The following is an 18,400-nucleotide window of genomic DNA, read 5'->3' as shown; positions in this document are numbered from 1 at the left end:
GTCTGGCCTGTCCAGTCCAGACGCCTCCATTTTGGCACCGTTCGGCCACTCCAACCATTATGTGTCTTTCCACATTCCGGAAATTGATCCAGCGGCTGCCGCTCTGTCGTTGCCACTGTACGACCACTGCTCCATCCGGTCATTGTCTCTGTCCGACCGGGCCGCTGCTGGTCAACCACTACTCTAGCCGTTGGTATGTGGCCACCTCTATCCAATCTTTTGTTCCATCTTCTATCCGTTTCTCCAGCCACTCCGTCTGCTCTAGTCACTATCTAACTATTCCGGTAGGTTTCCGGCCCTTCCGAGCACTATCCGGCTATCGTTCCGGTTGCTTTTCGGTTGTGTCCCTCGAGTCTGTATGCATCCTTTTCGCCCGTCCATTCGTCTTTGTCTATGCATGTGCAGTCTAGCTTGTCTGGTTGCCTTGTTTCGTTTCAATATTGTGTATTCGGTCATCCATGTCTGGTGCGTCAGGCCGTGTCTTTCCGGCGTTGTCAGTTTTCCTAACAGTCAATGTCTGGTCTGTGTCTGTGTCTCTTTCTCTGTCTACGTTGGCCTTTCTATGTTAACCAACTCTGGTTCTGGTTCCGGTTGTCTCTACGCCACTTCTTTTGGAACCATCTCCCATGCATTCTTAGCACATCCTGCCGGCATCCTCTCCACACATTGCTTCTTCCTCCACAATCTCCTGGTGCACTTCTCTTTCCGGTCATGCTGCGACCCTTCCCTTTGTGTACTTGTGTCTGGGGTGTCTTTGCCAGTTTCTTTTGTCGTCGTACAATTTTCGGGGAGTTTATCCCAGCATTTATCCCAGCGTTTATGCAGGTGTTCTTAGATGACTTTGCGGTGTATAGCAAGAAAGGAGAACATCTCAATCATCTCCGGTTATGCCTGGAAAGATGTAGAGGTTACCAACTAAGTCTGAATCTGGCGAAATGCGTATTCGTGGTAACCAACGGCACGCTACTAGGTCATATCGTTAGTAAGGACGGGATTGCGGTGGATCCAGATAAAGTTAAAGCCATTGTGGAAGCACCTGCACTGACGACCGCCAAAGCTTTAAGGCAGTTTTTGGACACTTGGCCAACCTAGCAATGCAACTACATGCAGCCATACACCGGACATCTTTCCAATGGACGGAACTGGAGGATAGGGCATATCATGCTCTCAAAGTAATGTTGTCCCAGGCACCGGTGGTACAACCCCGGATTGGTAGAAGGAATTTCATGTGTTTGTGGATGCATCTGATATTGCGATTGGTAGTGTTCTAATGCAGCTCACCGAACCAAATTGGTATCAGCCAGTTTACTATGCCAGTCAGAAGCTCTCCCAGGTGGAACGGAATTATTAGAAAATGGAAAGGGAAGCCTTCGGAATGGTATACAGTGTAACGAAGTACCGTCATTACTTGCCGGGACGGAAATTCTCATTCCATGTGGATCATTCGGCATTGTTGTACTTGATCTCCAAATCATCATTAACCGGCAAACTAGCACGATCGACGTTGCTTCTACAGGAGTTCGAATTTGAAATCTACTACAGACCGGGAGTACAACATGCATTAGCGTATTACTGGAGCCGGTTAGAATCCGGAGAGGTAGGCGACGGAGTCCGCAACAAACTACCAAACACATACACACAATGTTTTTGGACCCATGATATCAATGTTCGTGAACCGACCGAATGGGAATGTTTGTGTTGATGAAGATTCGTTGACTGACGAAGATGTTCAAGTCAAGCGCTCTGATCAAGGGAGTTGATCGTTGAGAGGATCGATGGAAGTTCCGGTGTCGTGAAAATACGTCACTATGTGCAGATCGTGAGGCGGAACCGCCGGGGTTATGGACGGGAAGGAAATAGGGCTTACACGTACATAACAAGGGAGGCTTACACAAACAAGGCACGAGTATTCGAACGTGTTTGTGAAAAGGAGAGGTGCATGGGCAAGCCTGAATCAACCCCTAGTCACAAGGCGAACAAAGGCACGTGAGGAAGACTTACACATGGAAACACAAGGAAAAGACTTACTTAAACACATGAGAGACAGAGTTTCGAATGCCTTTGCGAAAAGAGAGGTGCATAGGCAAGCCCGAACACTCCCTTGTTACAAAACACACGAACACACAAGAAAGGTTTATACACGAGAGACACAATTTCGAACGCCTTTGTGAAAGGAGAGGTGCATGGGCAAGCCCAAATGCTCCCTTGTCACAAGTCGCATGAACACACAAGAAAGGTTTACACGCGGGAGAAACAATTTCGAACGCCTTTGTGAAAGGAGAGGTGTATGGGCAAAGCCCGAACACTCTCTTGCGACAAGTCACATGAACACACAAGCAAGGTTTACACACGGGAGAAACAATTTCGAATGCCTTTGTGAAAGGAGAGGTGCATGGGCAAGCCCGAACGCTCCCTTGCAACAAGTCGCACAAAGACACAAGCAAGGTTTACACACGGGAGACACAATTTCAAACGCTTTTGTGAAAGGAGAGGTGCTTGGGCAAGCCCGAACACTCCCTTGCCACAAGTCGCACGAACACACAAGCAAGATTTACACAAACACGCAAGACACGTAAGTTTGAATGCCTTTGTGGAAGGAGAGGTGCATGGGCAAGCCCGAAACGCTGCCTTGTCACAAGACACACAAGCAAATAAGCACAAATGACGATAACGTATAAGACATGTAGGTTTGAATGCCTTTGTGAAAGGAGAGGTGCATGGGCAAGCCCGAAACGCTCCCTTGTCACAAGACACACAAACAAATAAGCACAATCAAGATTTAGACATAAGACAAGTAGAGGAAAGAAAATATTAGTTATATCAATATAATAGATTCTTTTATAATATAAGAATCATGTTACAATGGGTTGGATGCAAATATGAAGGATTGTTTTATAAATGAATGGGGGAAGCGAGGGGGAGGAAAGAAGTCAGTGGAGTATAGAAGGAATTTCTTTGTTGATGATGCCTCTCAATGTTGATGATCCTTCTTCTTCCACTTTCCAATTGAGTAAAGCTTCCGCGTTCCTTCTCCCTCCCCTCCTTCTTTACTAGAATAGGCTCTTATTTATAGGTTTAGGATTGCTTGCCTTTTTCCCCTAAAAAAACACTTGTCTATATGAGTCAACTTTTCTATTCCTCACTATTTCTGTTTTCTAGCCCCAAATTTCACATGCAAGATATTCTTGGAAACCTCTTTGGGTTAGCTTCCTTATGCATCTTTTCTTTTCTAATTTGAACATCTGACGAGGAAATTATGATCTTTTTTCTCTATTGTGCTCCTCATATCCACGCGTGCTTTCTTTTTTCTCTCCATCTTTTTCTCTACTTTTCTCTATTTTTGAAAACCGCCTCGAACTTAATATTCATCATTATTTATTGTAAGGTTCAATCCTTTGACCATTTATTTATAAGGAATTATCTTTGGAAAATGAAAAAGTATTTTTTCTACCAATAAACTTGACTTCACAATACTAGTTTATTTGAACTACTATTTTACTTCTTTTTGAGGGTGGTTTCACACTATGTGTTAGAAACATCATGACACCGATCGAAGAAAGATTATGATCAAGGCATGTGGGATCGACGTGCAAGGCACTCTCCGATGGGCATACCATATTGTGTTACCGTACGAGATGTATGGGTGATTGATAAGTGTGATAAGTGAGGGTGAAAGATTTAATCTGTTGATATGTATGTGTAATGTTATACGATTATGAGTGTGAATGTAAGTGTGGTTGTGATTGATACAAAGAGGTGTGAGTGAGTGACTAGGTGTGAATGAATGAATGAACACAAGGAACATTTTCTCTCTCAATCTCTCTCTCTTGTCATCTCTCTCTCTCTCTCTCTTCCCTTATGTTGAACCCCCTTGGGAGGGGGGTGGAGCCATTCTAGGCACCACCCCCCACCCCTCAATGCTTTTCTTGGCCTTCATGCTTGCACTTCTCTAAGTTAGGTTTTACTACACGACCAAGATATCTAGATACGTTCTTATCAAATACACTAAGGGTGGCCATTGGACAACTGAGGATATCATCTCCCGAACTTGAGATTGACAATGGTTGGGCTAATAGAGTCCCTAGAGAGGAAAGGCTATGTAGGTTATGCCACATAGAGATAGAGGATGAGCATCAGTTCACATGCAAGTGCCCAACTTATGCCGAGATACGGGCGGAATGCCAAGACATATTAGGACCCTCTCCAAACTATTAGATACCCCAACTGTAAAGAGACTAGGTAGGTGTATTTTAGAGCTAGAACAACATAGGGAGAATAAATTACAGTGTGTTAACCATAACCCTTTTACTATTCATCAACATGTAACTAATGAAATTTTCAGGAACAAGGGGAGACGATGAATGTGGATACACTTACGCCGCTCGCCCTCTCACTTAGAGGAAGTAGAAATGCAAAGAACAACTAAACGCCCTGGGATGTTGGGCTTCAAAACAAGTCGACGTGGAGTAGAAAAGATTAAGAAGATAAGGGAACGTGAGCTACATCAACTAGAAGCTATGGTTGGGGTACCTTTTACATTGACATCACGGGCCACATCCACATCGCAACCCTTTGACCTCCCGCTTCTCTTCGAGAGACTTGGATGGAAATGAAATTAGTCCTAGTATAACATTTTCATTGTAGAACATGATTTTTATATAGAACATGTTTATTATTTTACTACAACTATTTAGCTTAAACTCTATTTTATCTTATTTTTATTTATTTTCTACTCTCGATGAATGGGTAAGTATCCCATTTTTCGTTATAAACCATTTGTCTCATGGGCCAATTTTGGCCTTAGAAGATGTTAATATTTCTTTCTTTCTTTCTCACCATTATACTCTCCATCATTTTCACTATTACACCATTACCATTCATCCTCATCCCTCTTTGTATCAACCACACTCACAGTTACATTCACACTCATAATCGTATAACATTACACATACATATCAACATATTACATCTTTCACACTCACTTATCACACTTATCAATCACCCGTACATCTCGTATGGTAACACAATATGGCACGCCTGTGGGATAGTGCCTTGCACGTTGATCCCACATGCCTTGGTCATAATCTTTCTTCGACTGTCGGTTTTAGGGTTAGGGTTAATATTTATGATAATGATGATGACTGATGATAAAGATAAACATGGTGTAATAGTGACATGATGAATGGTATGATGGTGAGAGAGATGATGAAGATGTTAACAAGCATTGAGAAGCATTGCGGGGTGGTGCCTAGAATGGCTCCACCCCCCTCCCAAGGGGGTTCAACGTTAAGGGGGAGAGAGAGAGAGAGAGAGAGAACTGATCATTCTATTCATTCATTCCCCAATGAGGGCTTAAATAGGTACAAAGGGGTAGATACACAAGGGTGCAAACTCCCTTGGCATTCACACCTAGTCACTCACTCGCACCTCTTTGTATCAACCACACTCACACTTACATTCACACTCATAATCGTATAACATTACACATACATATGAAAACATTACATCTTTCACCCTCACTTATCACACTTATCAATCACCCGTACATCTCGTACGGTAACAACATTGATCTTGTCCAGTTTCTTGTCCTCGAACTGTACCGGCAACCAAAGATCGTTGACCACGAGAATGTCCCTCATCCTCGACTTCCAGAGTGAGTAGTTGGAGCCGGTGAGCTTGAACATGCTGCCGAGCGACTCTACCATTTCTTGTGTTGTTCACTCTGATACCAGTTTGTGCGGAAATAGCACTCAGCCACAACCGAGTCTTCAACAAGGAATAGAAGAGAACAGACTAAAACGAGATGACACAAGATGTTTACGTGGAAAACCCTAAACGAGAAAAACCACAGGAGCCCACGGACTCCAACTATCACTATATGAGAGGAAATACAAAGTGGAAACATAGAGGGAACGACTTCGTTCTCGCGATCTTCGCCAGACGGAGGTTACAACAGAAAGTGCTCGTAGTCAAGAAGTTGTTCAGCTACCCCGGTTCGATATAGCAACCCTTGGTCCTTATTGCCGCGAACATACCTGAATATTCGGTGCGTGCACGGAAGATGCTGCATAGTCAGATGCGCCATAAATTGACTAATCAATCCGACCGAATAGCTGAGGTCTGGGCAGGTGATGGTCAAATATATAAGGCTTCGGATGATTTGTCAGAATCTTTTCGAGTCGCATGCCATTTTGGAGTTGGGGCGAAGCTTTATATTTCAGTCCAGAGGGGTCAAGATGGATTTGTATTCTGTCATACTGAATTTGAAGTGCATACTCAACACATAATGGCCTTGACTGATCAGTATGCCTTCCGGCGTATGGATCACTTTGATCCTGAGGAAGTAATGAAGGTCCCCAAGATCCTTCATGTCAAACGATGCTGCAACTTCAAATTTGACGCGACCGATTTCGTCCAGGTTGGCGCCGAAGATGACTAAATCATCAACATAAAGTAAAATACTAACTAGCCCATTCTGACCGTGCCGAATGAAGAGAGAAGAGTTTGATTTTAGCGGAGCAAACCTCATCCGACACAGTCTCTAGATGATCTTTGTGTTCCAGGCACACGGGGCTTGCTTGAGTCCATAGAGGAACTTCTTCAACCAACACACTGCCAATGTATTCACTCCTAATTGAAATACGAGAGCTTAACCATAAACACCTATTCCTCAAGATCACCTTGTAGGAATGCGTTTTTCACATCCATCTGATGTAGATGCCACCCCTTCGCCACAACCACTGCAAGAAGGACACGGATAGTCGTCATCTTCGTGACCGGAGCCGTCGGTGTTGTATTTAACCTTGTATACCCATCGGTAATCAATCGGCTTCACTCTTTTTGGTACGTTCACTAAATCCCACGTCTCTTTTTCCTTCACTGTGTGCATCTCTTCCTCCATAGCGGCACGCCAATTTCTGTCCTTCGCAGCTTCTATGTAGCTCTCTGCCTCACCCACTACCGTGACTTTCGTCATGTAGGCATAATGATGTGCCATGTACTCATTGTACCCATACCTTTTCACGGGGTTCTTCTGGCGGGTGAATCGACGTAACTTCTCATTAGCCAATTTCAAGTCCCTCGTGGTCGGTTCGAACTTCATTCCCGAAGGTCCATCTTCGTTCTTTTCGAAGTCGAATTCGCTCCAATCTGACTACTCTCTGCCGGTGGCGAATTCTGGCATCTTCCTTTTCCCCTTCCTTTTGCGCGTGAACCATCTCCTCGATTCCTTGCGCGGGGAGATGAGGACCGAGTCTATACAACTCGCTTACTCTTTATTAAACTGGTCATTCTGACTCAGTCACTCATTGGGCCCACTTAGCCGGAATGAGATCAGACTCTCATGTAGAGTACCAAATCCTTCTTCATCTTCTCCCTGGATCATTTCGGACTCATTGGCCTCATCCTCTGGAATCGGGTCGGAGTCGGACATCGGAGTCGGGAGAGAGTTCCATGATGCCGACTCATCATCTCGCCTCACTTGAACTTGTTTTGTTCGGGGGTTATAACACTTATAACCCTTTTGCTCATGTGAGTAGTCAACAAAGATGTACTTCTCAGACTTCGGGTCCAGCGTTCTCTGCTTCTCATTTGGCACATGCACATAGGCTATGCTACGGAATATCTGCAAAGCATTCTGTACCCAATCAAGATTAATAACATCTCCATGAATATAAAGAGCAGTGTCATCTGCAAACTTAGCATCAAGAACTGTCGAGTTTGCAATAGGTAAGGCTATTGCTTGGTGTTGGGGACAAGGCCGTCAATGCGAAAGTGCAAGCAACATTCGTGATGAAGAAGAACCTGTGTATGCACGAGCAAGATAGACATAGAGGGAGAGAGAGAGAGAGAGGCACAAAGGAAACATTATATTCTAATAGCAACAGTTACAAATGACAACCAACCTTCACTAAAGGTTACAAAGTCACTTTATATAGTGACTATCCTAGGGCAACTGCCCTTTATGCTATTTACAGAAATAGCTCGAACTTGGGCTGTCCAAAGGGATAGTGTGAATAAGGCCATTATACACTCGTATTCGACACTCCCCCATAATGGGCGTATACATGGGTTATCTTAAAGAATTACAGGTATATATACAAGGTTTATCGGACAGATCGGTTTTGTCTGAGTCGGCAAGATCCGGAGGCAGAGGACCGAACCGGTCGAGTCGGAACAGCTGAAGCCGATCCTTAGAGAACCGATGTCGGTGGTCCGAAACCATCCTATGCTGTGTGTTCGACTTTAATCGGCCCGATTTTTCGTTACACCCATCTGGTGCCGAAGGGACTGGAAACGATCCGCCGAAAGACACTTGGTCATTCCATCTGCGACATTATCGGTTGTGGATATCTTCTCGAGACCAATTTTCCTTGAAATGACGTAGTCCCAAACGAAGTGATATCGAACGTCGATATGCTTAGAGGCGTTGTGGTGAACAAGAGTTTTTGACAAAGCAACAACACCCTCATTGTCGCTGTAGACAATTGGTGCCTAGTCGGAGTCGACCTGTCGAAACGTGTGCGCCAGCTGACCGAGCCATAAAGCTTCTTTTGCTGCGTCGGACGCAGCTACATATTCCGCTTCGGTCATTGAGGTGGCTGTGCACTCCTGAAGTTTTGACTTCCACGAGATTGCTTCATTGTCGAATTTGAAAGAGTATCCGGTTGTTGATTTCCGACTGTCCACACAACCGGCGAAGTCCGAGTCGGTGTAACCGACTATGCTTAAGGTTGAGTTCAGGCCGAAAAGAATGGCGTGGTCTTTTGTGCAAGCTAAATATCTGAACACATGCTTGACTGCGTTCTAGTGCGATCGGCCGGGGTTGTGCATGAATCTGCCGATGACTCCTACCGCGTGAGAAATATCAGGTCGTGTCACGACCATCGCGTACATGAGGGAGCCAACTGCCAATGCATACGGTACCGACTTCATATCTTCCCCCTCCGGACCGGGTGTCAGACAATCTCGCTGAGACAACCGAAGGTGAATGGGGAGCGGGGTCGAAGCTGACTTGGCCGATTGCATGTTGAAGCGTTCTAAGACACGTCCGATGTAGTCGGTTTGAGACAAGAAAAGTTGTCGTGTATCGCGATACTGACTAATCTTCATACCAAGTATGTGTCTTGCCAGAACGAGGTCCTTCATGGAAAACTTCAACCGCAGTTGTCGAACGAGTTCGGTGAGCTCTCCGGCATGCCAACCGAAGAGTAGCATGTCGTCCACATAGATGATGAAGAAGACAGGAGAGCCGTCTTGAGCTGTTTTGGTGAAGAGACAATGGTCCTCATCGCTCTTGGAGAAGCCGACTAACTGGATGAAGTCGTCGAACTTCTTGTACCACTGTCGGGGTGCTTGTTTCAGGCCGTATAAACTCTTCCTGAGTCGGCAGACTAGATGTTCCTGGCCGGATACCACAAAGCCTTTCGGTTGCTCCATATAGATTTCGTCCTCTAGGTCACCGTAGAGGAATGTCGTTTTTACATCTAGCTAAATCAGCTCCAAGTTGTCGGCGGCCACGACGCCGAGCATGAAATGGAGGGTCGTCATTTTCACCACTGGTGAAAAGATTTTGTCGAAGTCCACGCCATATTCTTGTCTAAATCCCTTCACAACTAATCTGGCCTTGTACTTTGGGGTGGTCGAGTCGGACGTCTCTTTTAGTCGATAGACCCACTTACATGGAAGAGCACGTCGATTCTTCGGTAATTCAACCAAGTCCCAAGTCTTGTTTGCCTGAATGGAGTGCATTTCCGACTCCATCGCCAGATGCCATGTGGCTAAATCGGCAGATGCCGATGCTTCTTCGTAGGACGTCAGTTCACCGGCGTCGGTAAAGAAAATTCCAGGAGAGTACCTCTCCGGAGGTTGTGACAGTCTCTTGGATCTGCGAGGTATGACTGGACTAGTTGCACCGGGTGTCAATGTCGGATGGTCGGGAGTGGAGCCATTCGGCTGTGCCGAATCGGTGGATTCAGTGCGAGAGTTGTCAGTTACCTGTGAAACCGATCTCGTGTTGTAGGCTGGGCCGTCATGAAGGGTTGGCACTCCGGAAAATATTACCCTTCTGACTTCAATAGGCCTTTCGACCGTTTTATGCATAACCGACTCGTTGAATACGACGTCCGAACTTTGGACGATTTGTCTGTGCTCGGGGTCCTAGAGGTGGTATCCGATCTCGCCATCGGGTCCATATCCAAGAAAAACACATTTCCTTGACCTTTGTTCGAGTTTCCGGTGGTCTTCTTTCGGAATGAGAGCTTATGCCTCGCAACCGAAGATCCTCAGTTTGTCATAATTCGGCTTATTGCCAGTCCATATTTCCTGAGGTATTTGAAGTCCTAGAGGTCTACTTGGCGACATATTTATTATGTGTACTGCCGTAAGTAGAGCCTCCGCCCAGAAGCCATCCGACAGTCGGGAGTGTTGGAGCATGGATACTACGCATTCTTTAATCGTCTGATTCATGTGTTCAGCAATTCGATTTTGCTCTAGACTAAAGGATGCCGTATATTCACGTCGAATGCCGTGTTTGCGGCAAAATTTAACGAATTCTTCAGACTTGAATTCTCCTCCATTGTCGGTTCGGAGACATTTCAGTTTCCAACCGGTTTGATTTTCGACCATTGTAAGCCATTCGGAGAAGATCGAGAACACCCGATCTTTGGTTTGGATGGGATAAGCCCACACCTTCCGAGTCGAGTCTTCAATTTAACTGATGAAGTACAAAGCACCGCCGAGAGACTGATGTGGCATCGGGCCACAAACGTCTGAGTGAACCAAATCGAGGGGACTCGATTCTCTTGGTGCTGATGTCGGATGTGATACGGCTACTTGTTTTCCGTATTAGCAATGCTTGCAGAATTGGTGATCCGAGAAGGAGAGCTTGGGGATGTAACCGGCTCTGGATAGGTGCGTTATGCCGACCTTGTTGAGGTGTCCAAGTCGTCCGTGCCATAACGATGACACGGGGATATCAAGAAAAAATAAGTCACCCTCTTTGAGTGTGACATATAAAGGGTACAAAGAGTGTGCCTTCGGTCCTCGAGCAAGCAAGAGGTTCCCTTTGTGGAGTGTCCACCCTCTTGATGAGAATCTGGCACGGATGCCGGCTTCGTCAAGTTGTCCGACTGAGATCAAGGGCCTTGAAAGCTCAGGAACGTGTTGAACGTTGTGTAGTACGAGTGTAGAGCCTCCCGGAAGATTGAGCTCTACGGTGCCAATTCTAATTATAGCACAATGTTGCGAGTTGCCGACTCGAACTGAGTCAGAGTGCGAGTCCAAGTATTGCCGAAACTGTGATCGGTGAGGTGTCACATGATAAGATGCGCCCAAGTCCAAGAGCCATGTGCTCGATTCCTCAATTGTAAGCAGAACTTCTGATTCGACTGGGTTCTCTATGGACAGTATGTTCGGGTCGGTCGTCAAAATTTCAGTTGAAGAGCCGACGTAGTTGACCTCCTCATGCCAGCTACTCTTCTGATCCACTCTCTGAGCTTTGTCGGTTTTTTCTTTGAGTGCCGGATAGTCGGCTTTGATGTGTCCCGGTTTCTTGCAGTAGTTGCAGATTTGGTTGTCCCGGGACTTGCTCCAGCTTCGCTGATTGTTCGGCGGTCGGGAAGAACTTCTTCCCTGGTTGTTTGATCGGTCGGTCGAACCATGTACTACGTAAGCTTCATCTGCCGAGTCTTTGGCGAAAGACTTTCTTCGAGCTGCTTCAGTGAGGATTGCGCTCGTGACCTCGGAGTACTTAATGGCAGCTGTTGAAGCATTGCACGCGGTTTTAATGAAAGTTTCCCATGAAGAGGGGAGACTACTCATGAGTATCATTGCTCTGAGTTCATCCTCGATTGCCGTCCATTGAGACGAGATTTGGGAGCTTATGCTTTCGTACTCATTGAGGTGTGCCTGAACCGAATCAAATTCTTTCATCTGCAAGTTGTAGAGGCGCCGGATCAGATACATCTTCGTTGCGGCAACCTTCTTTTCATAAGTTTCTGAAAGTGTTTTCCAAAGTTCAAACGTTGTCGTGCATGATTGCACTGTGAAGTACATTGACTCCGACAAGTGCATCCGAATCATGGCGCGGACGATTCTGTCTAGCTTTAGCCACTCGTTTGCCTTGAATGCTTCTGGAGAATTTTCATTCTCAATCGGGTCTATCTGACCCTTGACTATGAGATAGTCCTGCATTTGTTCCTTCCAGAAGTTGAAGTTCTAACCGTCGAACCTCCTTACACTCATCTCCGATGAGCCGAATGTTGATGCCATCGGCTTCGGTTTCGGTTGGTAAGACTCAGTTCGGAGTTGACTACGAACCTTAGAGGGGTGCAGCCGGTCGGCTCACCCGATATCGTTCTAGTCGGTTTTGAACCCGAGTCGGTTTGGTTTCAGATACTTGTTGCTGAACTCGCTCAGAGTGACTCCGGGACAGAACCGGCTGGTCTTCTTGAATGTTACCGAGTCGAAGTGAGCCCGGTTAGCTTCCGATTGTATGCCGAATACCGATTACACGAAACCGATTGTTTGGGCCGATTTTGCTTCGGATGATTGCAACGATGAGAGGTATGGATCCAACTGATCCTCCTGAATGTCGATCGACCGATTGAAGCACGAAGTGGTTGTTGCCAAGAGACCAATCTGCAGCGGGTGGTTACATCAAGTGGATGAATAGCGTTCGGTGACCTATTCGGATGTTGTTTAACCGAATGATGCAAGATTGGGTAGGTTGTTGCTCAAGGAGCTCCCCTCTATCGGTTACAATCACAGGAACAGAGTACAACCAACTAGCTTACTCCAATTTTTGATTTAACACAATGAGATGCGAGCTTTTTGTTTTTCTTCTCCCTTCTCTGTTCTTCAAAGAAAACGAAAACAGAATGTTGTGTTGTGCGATGACAGCCTGCAGCGGGTTGAAGAACCTCCAACGCTCTAATACCAAATGTTGGGGACAAGGCTGTCAATGCGAAAGTGCAAGCAACATTCATGATGAAGAAGAACCTATGTATGCACGAGCAAGATAGACACAGAGGGAGAGAGAGAGAGAGGCACAAAGGAAACGTTATATTCTAATAACAACAGATACAAATGACAACCAACCTTCACTAAAGGTTACAAAGTCACTTTATATAGTGACTATCCTAGGGCAACTGTCCTTTATGCTATTTACAGAAATAGCCCGAACTTGGGTTGTCCAAAGGGACAGTGTGAATACGGCCATTATACACTTGTATTCGACACTTGGATGGCCGCCGTCTAGGATCTAAGAAAATATGATAGATCTTTCCCAAATAGAAGGAAAAGAAATGGTGCCAATGGTTGTCCGCTTCGCTTTGTCCTCTCCACTTCGGCGTTTCACACTTGGTCATTGGAGGCAACCAACACATGGTACGCCTGTGGGATAGGGTCGGAGCAAGTCGGACCCACTATCACCCTTTATTTCTCGTCGAAAATATCAAGGAGATTGGGTTTTAGGTGATCGCCCCTACTAGTCAGGACGAGAGTTGCCGCGACGTTAATTGGTTCGGCGAGGTCGGACTCCAACTGTGGGCTTGGTTCCGTGGTGACAGGTCCTAATAGGTGTCCACGCTTTGTTGATTCCGACACCACTGCTTGTGTTGGTGCCTGCTCTGTGGTGTCCTCATGTTGGTCATTGGTGGGAAACTCCCGTAGTGTTTCCCGTGATTGCCTCCATACGTCATCATCCGTGTTGGTGCCTGCGGGGGTATAGTAGAGGTTACTGTGTCGTAGTACCCTCTGGGGTGTCGTCATTTTCTTGCGTACCTTTGTTCTAATCCACGGGGTCACTGTCCGGATGGATGTGGCCATGGCTCTTTCCTCCTCTGTTCTCCTTTGTTTTGCTTTGATAGCTTGTAGTGGGATTGAGGTATCAATGTGGCTATCACCGAAAGCGCTTAGCAAATGTGTTATCTCCTCGGTGTGGCAGTCGACTAGGGCTTGGTAGTCTTGGGTAAGGTCTTCTCGGACCATAGCAATGCTTTCCTTGCTCAATTTGTAGGAGCCTTTCCCTTCCTTTCGGCGGTTCTCCCAATCGGCCTAGTATGTGTGGAGCTCAACCGCTTGTGCCGCCCACCCAGCCCAAACTCTATTTAGGGCCGTTGTAACTGGGCCGTAAACCAGTCTTGCTTTGTTTCGAGGAGTGTGGGAATGCGCTCCATGCTAAGGTTCGTGCGTGCTTGTAAGTCATCAAGAGCATTTTGGAGGTATGCAATTTGTCGTTGATATGCAATCGCTGCTTCTTCGTAATGAGTTTTTACTCCCTACCAAATATGCGACTCCTTCTCGTGGAGTGCCTCCAGTCTGCCCATCTCGTTATTGAGGCATATCTCGACATTTCAAATTACCTGTTGTTGGTTCTCGATCTCTTCATCGTACCATGCCTTCTTCTTCTACACTGGCTCTTGCATTGATGTGATGATGCCTTCTTTCCGGACCAGCTCCTCCTTCTACTTGTTCAGTTCCCTCGTTGTTAACGCGTACGCAACGATCTTTGTGTCCAGTTTCTCCTTCAATGCTTTTACGGTCTTGTGTGCCTTGGCCCAGATATCCGCCTCTCTGTCCAAGTATTGTTGAAGTTTGACCGGAGGCATTCAATTTCCATTTCGGCCAGCTTTGTGGCGCGCTTTGCTTTGGCCGTGATCGCCGCTTGGGCTTCCCCCTCTTCCCATAGCGATTGAAGTTCAGATGTCTGGGAAGCGGGGGTGGGAGTAGGTTCCGCCCATGTTGGTACGCCATTTTCGAGTTCCGAAATCCTCTGTTGTGTCTTTTCCAGTTGTTATTGTGTTATCTTAATAGTCTTCCATTGATTTTTGTTTTTTGTCGTAATATCCTTGGCGCCAATGATAACCACCACAAAGCTCCCTATGTACTCCGACTAAGGCCATATTTAGTGGGGGTAGTTCGATGCCCATCTGGCCAACGATGGCGTTTCTCTTTCATCCAACCCTAGACAACTATTTGAGTCAATGCGCATTCGATCATTTGGCGTATGGCGTGCTCTTCTACCATGCGTTGGGAGACCTTGATCTGCTATGTAACTAGGAGCTCCATGAGTTGCAAAGAGAGCCCCAAATTCATGTGACGTGTCTGGAATATCTGGGTAGCTCAATACTTCCACTTCATATGTGAATACGCCCTTACCTTATTCTGATTGTCTGGTGAAGATTGGCCGTGGGTGCGGAATCACTTCTAGTGTCGTCACAGCCCCGATTATGGCGGGGGTCTCAGTTTTTGTAGCCATATCCTTAACAAGTCTGCGACCATCCTTCTGGTCTAGTCAGCGGCGTCTGGTCTTCACGCTATTTGGGGCATGGTCTTGTTTGACCAATGTAACTACATCAGGCTACGTTTCAACTCAGGGGGCGGGGTTAGGTTGTTTTTCGGCCTCTGAGGCTACCGGTTCCGTAACCTGTGTATTTTCGTCCTCCTCCCGCTCAGTTGTGGCGAGTTTGGCGACTTTCCGTTCCGTTGGTCGTGGCGTGACCATCGATCGGGCCATTATAGGGGCGGGGAGGGCCTGGGGCAGAAACAATATTGTTAAATACCCTTGGATGATGGGGCGAAGTTTCTTCCTGACCTGGAACGCATCAAATCCTTCTCGCTACACCGACCTTGTTGTAACTCACCAATCTATGCCCTGTCCTTTGAAAGTCACGATGACGATGCCCGCTTTCTGTTTAGGCATCCCATACGTATTGGTGTGTACGCAACCTACTTTGAGTAAGAACTTTGCGACTTCTTGAAAGAACGGATCAGGCGCATCCCGCGTCTTGTAGGTTTTGGCCGAGATGGAGTATTCCCCAAAGTAGTGCTCGAGCTCCCTTGCTGGAGGGATCGTGAAGGGGCGTTCCCCATCTCCGGACAGGCCCAACTTCTTCATGATGTTGGAATTTATAATGGTGTCGATATTTAGTTTCCTTGCCATCTCTTGTGCGTTACGGTGAGGCGGTGCCTTTGCCACTCGGATGTAGCCTACAAGGCCTTTGTCGTGGAGCCACCGCCATAGGGTTGGGGAGATGTAAATCGTCAGCTCTTCGGGGATGGATTGAGATGACCAAGGGGAACGTTTCAGAGGCAAGGTTTGAGTAGTAGAGCGTCTGTGATGGCGAGGTGAGTGAGGAGAGATAGATAGATAGATAAATAGATTATATTATCGTCTTCGGAGGTCAAATACGACCTATGAGACAAAAAACATTATATTTCACGTGATACGTGTAAGACTGAGTAGTGACTCTCGATGTTCAAGAACTTTACCAAGAAATGTTGCAATTGAGAGTGCACATTGTGGTTGTGAGAGGAATTCATGCAAGAATTCGGCTCGGTCGAAGAGATGTGGAAAGCATGGTCGAATATGATCAAAGGCAGAGCATTGTATCAAAGTGTGATACTCAGACTTGCGAACTTGTTTAGGTCAAAGTGTGCATAGCCGACCACTCTCATCACTTGTGCCCCAATTCCTTGTCTCACATTGCAATGCATGTGAACTAAGTCGCATGGATGCAGTGGTTCGAATGGTAGATAACCGTATGGGCTCTAACATGTATCGATGTGTATGATTTCCCCGTTCCGCAACGAATATGGTTTTGTAGTTAGGTGCAACATGTGTTGTATAATGTGTGAAGCGTGAGCCTCCACATTTGTCCCATGTCATGATACATTGGTGTTGCAAAAAGGCCTCATTTACTGAGAAATCTAATGATGCATCATGAAGCAACTGTCTCGTATTCCATCTACCAAACCATTTTTCTATATCTTGCATCCAACCGGAACACAAAATTTTGCTTTTATGCATGTTTTGGATGTTTTTGGTTGCTTCCCATGCAATTCTAGGAAGTCGATGAGGGACTTTTTTGAACCTTAAGCACGTATTCAACAACCCTTTCCATAGGATACAAGATTATGAAAAATGGAGGAAGTGGAGGGAAAAATGAGGAAGCTTTTTGAAATACAACTTATATGAAAAATGGTTTTGTTTTACTAATAATAACTTGGGGTGTGGGGTTATATTTAGTAATTAAATAAGTAGTTTATCACTGACAGCTAATTAGTTAATTATAACTTCTAACACTCATGTCACATATAATCTATGTAGATAACTATGAAAGGATGTATGCATACTAATATCACCATAATCATTGTCGTCAAGAGTTTGCTTTAGCATGTAAAGTTATCAAACAAACAAGCTTAACATATATGGCTTACTCCTCCTTCCATGGTTGTCCTCAACTAACATATTTGAAATTGTCATCCTCTCGTATAGAACAACATTCTTAGATCGTGATCATTTGAAGCATACATGTATGTCAAAATCACATTCTAGTTGAGTGGGGCAAATTTCAATTCTAAAAATAAGGAAGCAAGGCAACCATTGGCTAGGAATATGGGAACACTGTAAGTGATTGTATGCTCCAATATGAATCTAGATATTGTAGAAGCAATTCATATATGCATGCGTTCACAAAGTTTAGTAAAAGGAATGCATGAGATGCACTCTTGATTGAACGCTTTATAAGTTTAAGAGATAGCGCAACCCCAGATTCGAATATAGTACATATATAAGACTAGTGGCATGGTGGGGGTGTAAAAGCAATTGTGTAATAGACTAGTGGAATGGTGATTGTGCGAGTCGGAGGCAAATATCATGTTCGCGTAACCACAGCCAGAGTCGATGACGTGTGGAGTAATTCATCGCCTTCTTGTCCCACGATGGGGATTGTGCCAACGTCAAGGTCATGGCCCCCAAGTGATAGGATCGCAATGAATACGTGCAGAAAGGAAGAGCTGGGCCGCCCCCGAGTGCAGAAAGGAAGGGCTGCTTGGGTGGGATTGGATTTGGCTGAAGTTGAAGGACGGAAGGGACTTGTGCTGTGGACGGAGTCCAAAAGTGGAAGGGGGGGGTGGGTGGGGGGGGGGGGGGACATCCAAGTTGTGGTGGGGCAGGCTTGAATGAAGCGGAGGGGCAGGGCAGGTTTACTTGCAGAGAATTAGCATCCAAGGGACCCACCGGTTGTGAATGATACAGAAAGAACTTGACGGTGAGAAAGGTGGGGGGGCGGGGGGAGTGAGAAAGTGTTATGACCAGAATCAATAGATATAATCAGGACAACACCAATCCAATAACGAGATAGAGAGAGAGGTGCTTAACCTAACGTGACATATATATATAGTTAAATCACTTTTAATGAGAAAACGTGTTGTTGTAGGGTGTAGATAAAATATATATAGTATATACTATATACGAGAGAGAGAGAGAGAGAGAGAGAGAGAGAGAGAGAGATGGCCATATTCTCAATAAAATTCAACGGACGCACACACACGGAGCTGACTTTGGGAACCACCTGCCCCCATCAGCACCCTTGACTTTTCTCCCTTTTGAGAATGT

This window comes from Azolla caroliniana, unplaced genomic scaffold (genome assembly GCF_043228905.1).
Source record: "Azolla caroliniana isolate FFs.n. ecotype wild unplaced genomic scaffold, voAzoCaro1.0.p SCAF_1, whole genome shotgun sequence".
Taxonomy (NCBI): domain Eukaryota; kingdom Viridiplantae; phylum Streptophyta; class Polypodiopsida; order Salviniales; family Salviniaceae; genus Azolla; species Azolla caroliniana.
This window is presented reverse-complemented; position numbering follows the sequence as displayed.